This window comes from Nerophis lumbriciformis, linkage group LG15 (assembly GCF_033978685.3).
Source record: "Nerophis lumbriciformis linkage group LG15, RoL_Nlum_v2.1, whole genome shotgun sequence".
NCBI lineage: Eukaryota > Metazoa > Chordata > Actinopteri > Syngnathiformes > Syngnathidae > Nerophis > Nerophis lumbriciformis.
Genome location: NC_084562.2, coordinates 7,869,239 through 7,883,235, shown reverse-complemented (window position 1 = coordinate 7,883,235; position 13,997 = coordinate 7,869,239). Strand labels below are relative to the sequence as shown.

The following is a 13,997-nucleotide window of genomic DNA, read 5'->3' as shown; positions in this document are numbered from 1 at the left end:
GTGTATTATATATACTGATATATTATATTATATTGTGTCTATATCATATATACAATATATAACAATTACCATGTACAATATTACAGTATATGTGACAGCTGCAGCATAAAATAGAGAGTAAATCCAGCAGAAAATAGAAAATAGACATTAAAAACTGAGCCAATATGTTACTAATTTGCATGTTAATAAGCAACTAATTAATGGTGAATATGCTCCCCATACTAAAGTGATACTATATATATATATATATATATATATATATATATATATATATATATATATATATATATATATATATATATATATATAAATGAAACGTTAAAAAAATTACAAATTATTTTATTTTGTAAAACATATTTTTATTCTAAAATGTTCAAGAGGTGTACACAATTCCCGACAATATAAGGTATGTCGATATAGGTCTTGTAGTGAAACCCAAATACTGTATATTTATTATTATTATGACTTCCTCGGATTGTACATGGGTTTATGGCGTGTTGGCGTTTTGATTGGTCCATGTCGTTCTCGCTTTGTCTCGCGATACTAAAAAAATCCTTGCCCCTCACAGGCAGACGCTTCACTGCGCGTCTCCGCGGCCAGTCGCTGTAGTGCTGGAGAGGCGGCGTGACCACACTGTCCCTTCGATGGCTGATTCCGCCTTGGGTAAAGTGTGGATCTTTTAAACTCACCGCCAGACGAACACAAACTACCGCCAGCGTACCCGAGCACGACTAATCTCTGTGCCGCTTATCACCTTTAAATGCTGCAGGTAAGGTCGACAACAGTACGTGTGTTTTATTTTTTTGTATCGCTTCGTCTTGACAGACTAACAAGCAGAGCTAGCTGGGTCACACTTGTATTAAACGACCCCCCCCCCCCACCAAAAAAATAATATATTTTTAAAATCATATTTAAATATCGCCGGTTTTCTTCTCTTAAAACATCTTTTTTCTTTAACCACTTTACCGTTAATTCGTGTGCAACACCGTTGAGCGTGTGGGCTGGTGGAAGTAGAACTAGAAGAAGAATGCAGGAACTTCAAAGCTGGGATGCCCAAAGCCGCTGTTAGCTAGTATGCTAACGACACGTCTGCATGATGATAGTCCGCTTCACTTGCGTGGGAACCGTGTTCAAAACATAACCGTGCGATCATTTCTGCTTTTATTATTATCGGGGGAGGAGGTTTGAGCACTTTGTAGTTCAGGCTCCGTATCAAAAACTAGGTGAACTTAACGTCTGTTTACCTCCCCTTGGTGATGCATGCAAGCTACACCGGTGCAGCGGTCAAAAGTTCTCCACATAAATCACTTGATTGTTTACCCAAAATGCACAATCGGAATCAGAAATACTCTATTAATCCCCGAGGGGAAATTTATGATTTTCAGCACGGTGGTACAGGGGTTAGTGCATGTGCCTCACAATACGAAGGTCCTGAGTTCAATCCCGGGCTCGGGATCTTTCTGTGTGGAGTTTGCATATTCTCCCCGTGACTGCGTGGGCTTCCTCCCACCTCCAAAGACATGCACCTGGGGATAGGTTGATTGGCAACGCTAAATGGTCCCTAATGTGTGAATGTGAGTGTGAATGTTGTCTGTCTATCTGTGTTGGCCCTGCGATGAGGTGGGGACTTGTCCAGGGTGTAAGGCGCCTTCCGCCCGAATGCAGCTGAGATAGACTCCAGCACCCCCCGCGACCCCAAACGGGACAAGCGGTAGAAAATGGATGGATGGAGCACAATCCCATTCAAGATCAGACAAACATTGCCGCTGACGGGTCTGCCAACTTCCGGCACCCTCTTACAAAAAAAGTGAGAAACAGGTAGGGGTGAGGAAGAAAAAATCAGTCTAAGCATGGGCCCCTGGAGAGGGGGTCCAGACTGAGGCCAAGGGAAGATAAAAACCTCATAGCACACACAAGCATGTGTGTAAGAGGGAAACATCAAGCAACAGAGGACATTAAATACATTAAAAGAGCAGAGCTGATGCAACCAGACATTTCTACATACAGCTACAAAAGTAAAAAAAAACATATACACTGTAGTGGCCCCTGCGGTGTTCCACGCCATCGTATGCTGGGGGAGAGGGAGCATGGCTAGAGACAGGAGCAGACCCAACAAAGCAACCAAGAGAGCCGACTCCACCCTCGGCCGCCCACTAACTCTCGGCCAGTGTCCAGTCCGCATGGATGAGCGAGGATGCGTCTGAGGAGACCGAGGTGTCCGGTAAACGCTCATTCAGCCAAGACACTTTCAAGCCTGTCTGTCCCGGCGCTGAGCCGTCTCTCCAAACAGACTCTGGTGTGCCATCATTAACACATTATCATTACGCAAACCATGATGTAATTATAATGTAGGCAGGGCAAGGCAACTTTATTTGTACAGCACTTTTCATACACAAGGCAGACTCAAAGTGCTTCACAGACAACAAAGTGAAATGAAAGAAAATAAAAGCAAAATTAAAAGGCAGACAATAAAAATAAAAACAGTGCGGACGTTAAAAGATTCAAAGATTTAGCTGAAAGATAAGGCGAAGATAAAAGTTTTCAGTCTAGTTTTAAAAGTAGTCAAGAGTATGTAGGTGTACTATTGGTTGAATTCCTAAAATGCAGCTGATAGGCTCCAGCACCCCCCGCGACCCCAAAAGGGACAAGCGGTAGAACATGGATGGATGGAGTTATAACTTATTTATGTTGATATTCTCCCAGCATTTGTGAAAGTGTTGCAGCAGACGGTTAATGTTTTGCCCATTTTTTTAGTCCGATGTATTAGCTGTTTTGCTGTCCATAAGAGATTTACTAAGCCAGTGTTTTTCAACCACTGTGCCGCGGCACACTAGTGTGCCGTGCGATACGGTCTGGTGTGCCATGGGAGATTATGTAATTTCACCTATTTGGGTTGGGAAGGGTTAAAAATAGAGATCGGCCGATAAATGTGTTAAAATGTAATATCGGAAATGATCGGTATCGTTTTTTTTAATCGATTTTTTATTTTTTTATTTTAATTAAATCAACATAAAAAACACAAGATACACTTACAATTAGTGCACCAACCCAAAAAACCTCCCTCCCCCATTTACACTCATTCACACAAAAGGGTTGTTTCTTTCTGTTATTAATATTCTGGTTCCTACATTATATATCAATATATATCAATACAGTCTGCAAGGGATACAGTCCGTAAGCACACATGATTGTGCGTGCTGCTGGTCCACTAATAGTACTAACCTTTAACAGTTAATTTTACTCATTTTCATTAATTACTAGTTTCTATGTAACTGTTTTTATATTGTTTTACTTTCTTTTGTATTCAAGAAAATGTTTTTTATGTATTTATCTTATTTTATTTTATTAATTTTTTTTAAAAGTACCTTATCTTCACCATACCTGGTTGTCCAAATTAGGCATAATACTGTGTTAATTCCACGACTGTATATATCGGTTGGTATCGGTATCGGTAATTAAAGAGTTGGACAATATCGGAATATCGGATATCGGCAAAAAGCCATTATCGGACATCCCTAGTAAAGAATATTTTATGCAAACCAGTAACTGTAATCCGCAAATAAAATGCCGTTGTTGAGTGTCGGTGCTGTCTAGAGCTCGACAGAGTAACCGTGTAATACACTTCCATATCAGTAGGTGGCAGCAGGTAGCTAATTGCTTTGTAAACGTCGTATCTAATGCTTAAACCAAAAATAAACAAAAGGTGAGTGCCCCTAAAAAAGGCGTTGAAGCTTAGGAATGGCTATGGAAAACAAAACTAAAACTGAACTGGCTACAAAGTACCGTATTTTTCGAAGTATAAGTCGCTCCGGAGTGTAAGTCGCACCGGCCGAAAAGGCATAATAAAGAAGGAAAAAAACATATAAGTCGCACTGGAGTATAAGTCGCATTTTTGGGGGAAATTTATTTGATAAAACCCCAACACCAAGAATAGACATTTGAAAGGCAATTTAAAATAAACAAAGTTTAGTGAACAACAGGCTGAATAAGTGTACTTATATGACGCATAAATAACCAACTGAGGAACGTGCGTGGTATGTTAACGTAACATATTATGGTAAGAGTCATTCAAATAACTATAACATATAGAACATGCTATACGTTTACCAAACAATCTGTCACTCCTAATCGCTAAATCCCATGAAATCTTATACGTCTAATCTCTTACGTGAATGAGCTAAATAATATTATTTGATATTTTACGGTAATGTGTTAATAATTTCACACATAAGTCGCTCCTGAGTAGGGATGTCCCGATCCGATATTTGGATCGGATCGGCTGCCGATATTTGCCAAAAATTGCGTATCGACAAGGCATGGGAAATGCCGATCCAGATCCAGTTTAAAAAAAACTCCGGTCCGTGTTTTCCAACGCACGGATTTAAATAATACATTCCACTTTTCTGCTGCTCCGTAATTTCCGTTCCGCATTTTCCAGCACACCTTCAACACATCCACAGGTCTGTGAATTATCACGCAGTTGCTTTTAGCTGCTGGCATTACACGACAGGCTCTTCTCACTCTTTCCTGTGTCTCCCTCTCACAGACAGCAAGTGCACCTTCTTACACACGTCACATACTGTCACGACATACGTCACATACTGTCACGTCATACGTCACATACGTATACGTCCTCCCCGAGCAGAGAGGTAGCAGCATGGCTAACGTTAGCTGTGATGCTAGCGCAGCCGTGCGAGCAACGCTCCCTCAAAGGTGCTCGCCTGTGCAATTGCGCACTGTTTAAGCGTCCTCTGCGCATAGCAAATCTATGTCACGCACAAAATCAAATAAAAAAATAAGCGCATAACAATTTTCGACACACGGACACGACAGAGAAAACCGTTTTCGTCATCATTGTTCAAATATTGTAATGTCTGTTGAGACGCTTATCTCCATTCGGTGCCACACGCCCACACCATCAAAATGCCGAGGCAAAAATTTCCACATCAACACCGTATGAAAAAATTAGTGATTTTGTTAGTTGTGATTTCCTTCTCTGCATGAAAGTTTAAAAGTAGCATATATTAATGCAGTATGAAGAAGAATGTTTTAATGTAGACATGCAAGCCTTGAAAGAACATTTTGAAAATCAAGACTACATTTCCTGCAAATGGGTGCATTTCTACCCTATATTTTAACTTTAGATTTATTTTCATATCAAACTCTTTTGGCTGTCTTTTTGACACTTACATCCGGCGCCCCCCTCCACACCCTGGATTATAAATAATGTAAATAATTCAATGTGATTATCTTGTGTGATGACTGTTTTATGATGATAGTATATATCTGTATCATGAATCAATTTAAGTGGACCCCGACTTAAACAAGTTGAAAAACTTATTGGGGTGTTACCATTTAGTGGTCAATTGTACGGAATATGTACTTCACTGTGCAACCTACTAATAAAAGTCTCAATCAATCAATCAAAACACATAGAATCATCATACTGCTGTGATTATATGCATCAAGTGTTCATTCTAGGCTAAGGCAAAATATCGAGATATATATTGTGTATCGCAATATGGCCTTAAAATATCGCAATATTAAAAAAAGGCCATATCGCCCAGCCCTAGTTTCAATGATGCCATTTCTGTTTGTCATGTATAATTTTGTCTATTTTGTGTTTATCCTTGAATAAACAGGTCAGTTTCTTGTTACCAACCATTGTGTATTATTCAAACTCCCCTAATTCAGCTGGCTAGTTGTTATCAAGAGTACTAAAACCCTTTTCAACATGATTCTGACAACTAAGTAGGCTAAATAACTTTAAACTTTAATACATGCTCGGATAGGCCAGTATCGGTCAGTATCGGTATCGGTCAGTATCGGTATCGGATCGGAAATGCAAAAACAATATCGGTATCGGATCGGAAGTGCAAAAACCTGGATCGGGACATCCCTAGTTATGAGAGTAGCGTATGTGTGTGTGTGGCCTTTTAATATGGGACAGCATGTGAGGTGAGTGTGTGGGCGAGCGAGGTGAGGGAGCGGTAGTTTGAGTGCGGGGAGTGGCTAGTGTTTTGTTGGATTGGCTGTGTGCAAGACCTCAATAAAGCCACGATTTGCAACTAATCGCCGGACTCGTCATTTACCCTGGAGTCCGGAGCTGTGGAGACCCACTGCCGGGTAGAGTGAAGGGTGTTGCCCCCGTGAATACATCGGCCCTGGAGGAGTGTCTCCCCTGCGCTCCTCGACTACAGTCTCGGAGCCGAAAGCAGGAAAGGTGCAACACATGTTTGACGTGTTGTCAGAAGCAGCTGCTGAACAATGTCGGCAAACCTCCGTCCTCCATTGTTGTATCGCGCAGCCAAAGTATTCCCAAACAGGAGATCTTAACGAGGCAGGAGGGTCTTCCAGCTCTGGCTTTTACATGTTGTCCTAGCCCGGTCGCTGCTAGCATGTGTACTCGTTCGGTACACCTCCGAACCGGAACCTCCGTACCGAAACGGTTCAATACAAATACACGTACCGTTACACCCCTAATAAATATAAATATATATATATATATATATATATATATATATATATATATATATATGTATATGTGTATATATATATATATATATATATATATATATATAACGTTTTATTGGCCCAGTCCTACTTGCTAGTACAAAATAAAGGATACAAAAGTCCCCTGCTACTCCTACAGTAAACCAAGGAGTAATGAGTGTACAGCTTGCAAATAACTGCAAGAGTCACTTCTATAGAATGTCTATTGATGGTGTTGTTTAGTTGTCTTCAGTAAAAAGTATGCCTTAAATTTGTCTAGCTTTAATGTTTTCATTTACTTATTGTGAGTTTGTCTTGATATTTTCCTCATGTGAAGACTGACATAGCATTTTATTTGTTCTTAATTATTTTTCTTATGGATACTTGTGCCCTATGTCAGCCTATTTTGCTATCTTTTTTGCAATTTGAGCGACTACAAAAAGCATTGTAACTTCTGTCACAATTTTTGGGAAAAGCTGCCACGGAATTAGGCATTTAAGACTGCCACAATCTCAAAAAGGCCAAAGAAATTCTACAGGAAAGTGTGTGTTCCTCCTACTTGTGTTGATTTCTGTCTGACATCAGGTTAGTAGATTTCCCTGCCTGATCTATGTGAAATTATAGTTGATAACTAAACCTGACTACACCTCATGCATCACAAAGTGTTTGTCTTAAGGACCAAAGCAAGTCCTAACATATACTCACGCATGCTTCCAAGTTCCCATCATTGTATGTCTGTGCTTGTTCAAGCGCAATCTTGCACAATGCACAGTAATAACAATATATGGTGTTTTTCACAAGTTGACATTTTACTTGTAGTGGGTGGAGTGTGATATTCTGCCGGTCTCTGTGCATTATTAAATGACAAACCATTTCCCAGCGTTTATTCTGTTCAGAATTGTGGGGAGCTAAAGCCTATCCGAGCTAACTACGCCCTTCACTGGTCGCCAGACAATCCCAGGGCATCTATCCTCCTGAGAACCAGAGTCCTCTGCAGTGAACATTTTGTTCTTGGTATATTTATTTTTGGAAAAATAAAGCCTTGTTATGCAAAACACAAATGTCCACTGCAGAAGATGCTTTGTCTTAGGAAGATATTGAGACAAACCACAACAATGGTTTTCTGTAGGGCTGCAACAACTAATCGATTAAATTGATTAAAATCGATTATAAAAATAGTTGGCGATTAATTTAGTCATCGATTTGTTGGATGTATGCTATGCGCATGCGCAGAGGCTACGTTTTTATTTTTTTATTTTTTTAACTTTTATTTATAAACTGCAACATTTACAAACAGCTGAGAAACAATAATCAAAATATTAGGGGTGTAACGGTACGTGTATTTGTATCGAACCGTTTCGGTACGGGGGTTTCGTTTCGGTGCGGAAGTGTACCGAACGAGTTTCCACACGGACATATTAAGTAGCGTACTGCACGTTGTGTTAACAATACTCAGCTCCGACAGCTCCGCAAAAGAGGACATGTCCGGTGAAAAGAGGACGTATGGTCAGTCTATCCTAGCCCGTTAGCTGCTAGCATGTTAGCAAAAGAGGACTAGCAGCGATCGGTTTCACCGGACGTGAAAGCGATCGCTGCTAGCATCCGGGCTAGGATAGACTGACCATACGTCCTCTTTTCACCGGACATGTCATCTTTTGCGGGGCTGTCGGGCGGTGTTTCTCTAATGTCTGGCATTTTGATTTAGGGTTGCGTGTATTTTCAATGTACGTTCAGGGTTAAGAAGGTTAAAAACACAACAAATTGTGCGCGCAGCAGCATTTGTGAGGGAGGGGGTGAGACAGAGAGAGTTGTGTTAAATGCGCCTGCGTCGTCAGGCTCTGCTTTTTATCGATACATTTATCTGATTACATTTTTTATTATCTATAGCAGGGGTGTCAAAAGTGTGCATTTTTGTAACATTTTCCTTGTTTTATTTGGCAAGTTGAAAGATCACGGCGCCAGTATGCTGTTTTTTTTCAATAAAATACCGGAAAGGATAGAAATGTAGTTTGTCTCTCTTATCCAATTATTAATCGATTAAGTAATAATCGACAGATTAATCGATTATCAAATTAATCGTTAGTTGCAGCCCTAGTTTTCTGTTTTTATTGGGGTGGCTTCTACCAACATCAGGTTGTTATATAAATTCCCATGATACTCTGGCAAATTGTAAATGTTTTGTTGTATTGCAGACTTGAGTAGGGCAGGTTATTATGGCTAATTGTACACATCGATTAGATTTTGATTCATGCGGTTCGATTTGATTTGGTCTGCATTTAAATATTTAAAATGTCTCATCTGTTATAAAATAACAATGTAATTAGCTTTTTTCTCCTCACAGTAAACAACTTTGGACAGTTGAGACTTTCTCCCAAGTTTCAATAGTGCAATTTTAAAATAAGAAAATAATTGCAAATAGGGATGTGCTGATCTATCAGCCACAGATCCGTATTGGTCGATAATGTTGAAAAAGTACGATATCCCCATCGTTGGTTAATGCCTATCACAAATGCCAGTCCACGCTGGTTAATATTGCATTTATTTTCAGTCCCTTAGGGAGAAGCTAGCAGCTAATTTCAGTATGTATCTCCATACACAGTGTAGATCCGCTCCTTAAGTTAATAATCGCCTCCATTGTGACAAATTACCTGCATTTCTTAATGTCTTTATCAAATATTGTCAAGTATTAGGACAAGGCTAAACATATTACACACCCAGAGCAAGGAGGAGCAGTCATGCTAATAGCTAAGTTAACCGTTAAGAAAAAACAACCGACAACAACAATACCGAAATAAATAAGTGCTTAGTACATTTTAAGAAGTGTAGATGGAACCACATTACAGCAGAAATTAAGTAAGCAGTCCGAGAGAGGAACATCAGTTAGTGTGTCAGCATTGTCGGAACCATAAATTGGTGTCGACGCCATAAGAAATATTAGTATATAATTGATACTAGAGTGATTAGATCAACATTTTTATTTTCTCAACATAATTTTTGGTTGTTTTTGTTATTGCTTACAAATTCAGGTAATAAGTCCCTGGACACAGGAGGACTTTGAGGGCAAACCCCAAATAATTTAAATGAGCAGTAGATCATATTTTTTAAATTTCTTTAGCAATTGTGTACTGTTCTCCTTATTTTGCGTAAACTATTGTATGTAATCAAAGAGAATAAAGAAGTAGCCAAAATATTGTGGTGATTTTTTTAAACTGTCAATAGCACTCACAATACATTAATTGAAACATTTAAAGTTGATACATGTGATCTGTATTGGTATTGACTGATTTCGTGGTAGTTTGGTATCGGAATTGTCAGCAAAAATCCCTGATCGGAACATCTCTTAATGCAAGTAAAAGTGTACCTCTGTTGTAACATTCTATTTATACAAACTGCATTAAGGTTTTGTCAATTGCAAAATAATAGTCAAGCCCCCAATACCACAAGATAATTTGTCAGAATCATTTTAGTCGTCAGATAATCTGGCTTTTCCTGGCTAAAGGATTATCTGGTTCTAAATCACCCCAATTATCTTTCTGTGGACTGGTCTTATGTCAGTGAGGAATTGAGAGGGCTCAGTTGCATTGCCTCTACAATTTTGTAAATCGGTACAACTCATTTTAATACGATCTAAAATACTGTGTTGGTTCTTGTCTCTTCCCACTCAGTCGACCATTTATTCATACCGTGTTGGTTTTTGGCAGTATGTTGGATGAGTCAAGGACCCCGGGAGAGGCCTATGTTGTATAAATGTGTCCTTTGACCCGCAGAGTGCAGTGAGCCTTGGCCTTTCTCAAAGGCAATACACACACTGCTTTTGTCTGTCTTTTGAAGCTCTGTCCCTTAGAAAGCTTTTTTACTCTACTACAATTGAATAGTAGTCCCTTTGTCTTAATCCTTTATTACCATTTTGGTTTTATCTACCTCCTGTGTTCTGTGTCTTTTCCTTTCCAGCATTTTTCCTTTTCAAGGTTTCTATTTCCTCTCACTGCATCTCTGTCCTGAGCACTGCTTCCCTCACCTGTCTTTGATTGGCACTCAAGACACACCCGTTCTTGGTTGCCAATCCGGCCTTATATGTAGTGTTTCCCCTTAATGTAGCTTAATGTCTACTGTTTACTATTGCAATATCTTGTAACGAACATTTCCACCATGTTTGATTGAGGTAATATATGCTAACAGCTGATAACTGTCATTTTGTTCATATATATCATTGAGAGGTGCAACGGTACAGGTAGTAACCCACGCTCCAGTCCGTACTTCGCTTTTAGGGCCACGGTTTTGCTTCGTTTTCGGTATATTTTGTGGGAGTAGAGACAACTTATTTTCCTCTCAAAGTTCTTTTGTTATTCTGCTTGTCATCAAAAAGTGCATTTTGCAGTAAACAAAGTATCATTGGTGTAGTGAATACTATGAGACTTGTATTTCAAGTTAACATTTACTAAACAACACTTTCAAATGGTAAATTATTATTTGTATTTTTTTATTGTTTGTATACATCAGTGCTTCTCACCAGTGCTTTGGCAAATGGCAAGCGGTGACCCAGATTGTGGAGTTTTTAAAAACTCAAATACTGTAGCGTATATTGAATACAATTACAATAAAGTGCAGTTTGAATTTGAGGTACTGTAAAATAATGTGTACCGACACATAAAACAAGTTTAATGATTATTTCAGGAACCAAATGTTGTTCATCCTCAAACTCAAAAATGATTTGACCACAAAGTGTCTGTATGCAGAGTTCTTTGACATGTTCACACATAAAACACGCTTAATGATTATTTCAGGAACACAATGTTTTTATCCACAAACTCAAAAATGCTTTGACCACAAAGTGTCTGTATGCAGAGTTTTTTAGTACATATTATATCAGAGAAGTTGAAACTTTTCAGACACAAACAAAAAGTCTAATTGAAAAATATTCAGATATAAAAATGCCTTTTTCTGATTAAATTAGTGGGTCTGTTTATTCTCCCAGTCGGGACTAATAAAGACTCCTGAGTGCCTGCAAGTCCGCATTCAGGGCAGGATTACTGGTATGTTGCAGCAGATAGTGGAATTAAAGCATGTCACTAAAGCCGCTGCTCCTTCTAAATGTTGTTTCAACTTATTTGCTATTGTGAGTCATATTTCTTTGATTTTGTTATTCTGGGCTGCACTTACCAGCTGTGTAAGAGGAAGAGGCTGATTGAACATTAATTACGTCATGACGAGCCAGATTTTCGTGCCATGGAACGATACATGGCGCACATACACGGACACAGACTTTCACAAAAACACACGCAAACGTACACAAACACACACACACAGCATCACGGTCAATAAAGGTGGATTGGTCCGTGCTGGATTATACCGAGCATCGTTGCTCGATATAATACTGCATATTTTTACATGCTATCGTAATGTAGTCAAGCTAATGTCATCAGCATTAGCTAATATGCTAACACATTTATGAGTGTCTGTGTTAGTATCATTAACTTACAAAGGCATTCTGTTTATATTGCTCCACTTTTGTGTATTCACCAAAACGTCACCGTGGACTTATTTTATTAAGTCTGTTTAGCTGATTGGAAAGCGAGCTTCTGTAGCTAGTGGGTCCATGACAATGACTCATAATTTGTTTGATTAGCCATTTTACTGCTGTGTTACAGGCATGTTTGAAAACACTTAAGGTATGTAAATAAACATCTACAAAATCTTTCTGTGTAATTAACCTATGTCACTACGTATATATCTGCAGCTAATATAAGGAAAACATTTTTTTGATTCTTGGTGTTGGGTTTTATCAAATAAATTTCCCCAAAAAATGTGACTCCAGTGCGACTTATATGTTTTTTCCCTTCTTTATTATGCATTTTCGGCCGGTGTGACTTATACTCCGGAGCGACTTATACTTCGAAAAATACGGTATGTAGAAAAGCTGATGGACGCAGGTAGGGCTGGGCGATATGGCCTTTTTTTAATATTGCGATATTTTAAGGCCATATCGCGATACACGATATATATCTCGATATTTTGCCTTAGGCTTGAATGAACACTTTATGCATATAATCACAGCAGTATGATGATTCTATGTGTCTACATTAAAACATTCTTCTTTATACTGCATTAATATATGCTTCTTTAAAACTTTCATGCAGAGAAGGAAATCACAACTAAAAAAATCAGTATTTTTTTCATACGGTGTTGATCTGGAAATGTTTGCCTCGGCATTTTGATAGTGTGGGCTTGTGGCACCGAACGGAGATGTTGACGTGCGGAGTCACTGTTCATTCTCTAGCAGGGGACTTTTCAAATGATGCTACATATTAGCAGTAATGCTACTTTTTATAGCAACGCTTTCGCCCCACACTTGACAAATTACGGTTGTCTGTTCGACATATTCCCACTTGAAGCCAAACCACCGGCAGACGATGGACCCCCTGCTGTTTTTTGGGGGAATTAATTCTTCCTTCATTTGTTACCAGATTTGCACCTTCTTTCGCTCGTATTACCGCTAGCATCACAGCTAACGTTAGCCATGCTGCTACGTCTCTGCTGCGCGAGGGCGTATACGAATGTGACGTATGTCGTGACAATATGTGACGTGTGTAAGAAGGTGCGCTTGCTGTCTGTGAGAAGGAGACACAGGAAAGAGCGAGGAGAGCCTGTAGTGTAATGCCAGCAGCTAAAAGCAACTGCGTGAGAACGCATACTCGAATATCACGATATAGTAATTTTCTATATCACACAGAGACAAACCCGCGATATATCGCGCATATCGATATATCGCCCAGCCCTAGACGCAGGTGTTATTTTAGTACATTGTATTCATTAAAGATGGTTAAAGATAAGTCAACACTGTACCACCACTTCAGTGGATTGCAAGCTTTGAAGCTCTCAGTTCTGTCTTGCACACAATTAGCCCGCCATGAGATCCTTTCTGTCCCTTCCTGACATTCACACATGATTGGGATTGCAAATGAAGTTTTCCTTGTTGAGCGGTTGGATGCGTGGCCTTGGCCTTGGAGACCTATTAAGTTTTTATTGGATTGGCAACGCATACTAAAGTAGACAATGCTGTAATGCTCAAGTGCTTTGCTGCTACTAATGCAAGAAGCTGGGCCCGCAGACAGAGAAAAGTCCTGCGCACTTGCGTTTATTCCTTAAAGCAATTTAGAGTCTATATTTACTAGGTAAGGTTGTATTTTTACCCCATCCTTCACTTATAGCGTGAGTGAAGAATGCACAAAGAATGCGCTAGCGACCTGATACATCCGAAATAGATTGAATGATCTGGTCACAGATGCTACCTGGTGGTTGTTTGAGCACACTGCATCTAGTTCTGGATGGTCCCACTCCTTAATGCCTCAATTAAGAACTTTCAGGTTTGGTTGATTTTGGTGGACAAAGCGGTAGTGTTTTGTCTCAAGAAAGACCACTTTTCCCATGAGGACCACCACATTAGGGCTGCAACTAACAATTATTTTGATAGTCGATTAGTCAATGATTATCTTAACGATAAGTCG

At 39.4% G+C, this 13,997-nt stretch overlaps 1 protein-coding gene across 1 annotated transcript in view; it reads left to right on the top strand.

Moving 5' to 3' along the window:
- The first annotated feature begins 624 nt into the window (after positions 1 to 624).
- The window catches only part of glceb (glucuronic acid epimerase b), a 76,659-nt gene continuing 63,286 nt past the window's right edge, over positions 625 to 13,997 (top strand). The window contains exon 1 of the mRNA XM_061974902.2: positions 625 to 769. The gene's annotated coding sequence lies outside the window, so the exon portion shown is untranslated. The remainder of the gene's footprint in view (positions 770 to 13,997) is intronic.